The sequence below is a fragment of the Lissotriton helveticus genome, chromosome 5_1 (assembly GCF_964261635.1).
Source record: "Lissotriton helveticus chromosome 5_1, aLisHel1.1, whole genome shotgun sequence".
In the NCBI taxonomy this organism is placed as follows: Eukaryota; Metazoa; Chordata; class Amphibia; order Caudata; family Salamandridae; genus Lissotriton; species Lissotriton helveticus.
In genome coordinates, this window is record NC_136065.1 from 309,319,989 (window position 1) to 309,321,230 (window position 1,242).

Below are 1,242 nucleotides of genomic sequence, written 5' to 3' on the forward strand. Positions count from 1 at the left end.
ATTAATCTGAGCATGTCAACAAGTTTTCTGTCCTTTGCTTTCTTTTAAAAACCCAGTTACGTTTTGGAGTTGTCCTGGTTAGTTTCACCTATCCCAACTGGCAACTGCACCAAAGTACCAGAGTAGAATGAAAGCTAAAGTGAAGCCCAGAACTGGAAAACAGGTGTCACAAGTGAAACGGAATCTCTTGCCAACCAGAAGCATGGTCCCCTAGGGCTGAATCATCAGCACTCAGCAGAGAAGGAAGCCAACTTACCCATGAAGAGGTTCAGGAGCACCTCCTGCCCAGCCAGCGTGCTGCTCCTCCACAGGCAGATGATGACACCCCCCAGCCAGGGGATTCCGTGCCCGGTGACCCCGAGGAGTTTGACCATAGAGCGGGCACTGCCCCAAGATGAAGCACTGCTGGCGCACACCCCTATCCTCTTGGACATGCAGATGTTGATGGCCAACATGGAGTTCAAGGCGATGCCCTTGAAGGAAGGGTTCAGTTGTATGCAGTCCTCCTCGGGCAGCTGCTGGGACTGCCGGCTGTCTTTGCTGGTGCCCTCATTGGGCGATGCGAACTGAGAAAACTGCGCGCTCTGCTTCCTGCTCGAACCCCGGTTCTCTGGGTTCCCTCGCAAGGGCTGGTTCAAAGACATAAACTCTGGTCTGTTCAGGACATTGTTCCGGTCCCTGGCTCGAGATCTGCTCTGAGGGGCAGGCATGGCAAGCTGTGCCGTCCCAAACCTGCTGTGTTAAAAAAATAATAACAGAGAAATGCTATATCTATTTTCTTTAAAGTATTTCCTTTACAGTTAAACAAGCGACGCTGAAATATATTTCTTTTTGAGCCTTCATATATCTGGAATGCCTGCTGCAGCCCCAGCTCCTGCTGCTTGCAACAGACTCGAGCAGATAAATATAGAGTGAAAGGTATGTCCATGCTGTTTACGTTCCTCTCCCACCAAGCTTGAGGAGACTGTGGCTGGCCCCGCCGTCCACCAATCAGGCTCTGACAGGACTGCCAAATAGCCAATGGTCACCGCGCAAAGGTAGAGCCGTGCAGGATGAGGAGGTTTGGTGGGCTCGGCTCTGGGTTATTTAAACCTCGTCTCTGGCTCAGTCCCGATGGGCATGAGTGACGGATGACGGGGATTGTAGTTTCAAAGCAGGCCTCCTTCCCGTCCCTCTTAATCCCGTCCCCTGCAGCTGCTGCCGGCCCCCTTCTGGGATCTAAATCAAGTGTCGTGTGTCCCA

General features: G+C 52.3%; 1 pseudogene; it reads right to left on the reverse strand.

Moving 5' to 3' along the window:
* Positions 1 to 224: 224 nt before the first annotated feature.
* Positions 225 to 1,022, reverse strand: LOC144752454 (inactive phospholipid phosphatase 7 pseudogene; annotated as a pseudogene).
* Between the last annotated feature and the right edge of the window lie 220 nt (positions 1,023 to 1,242).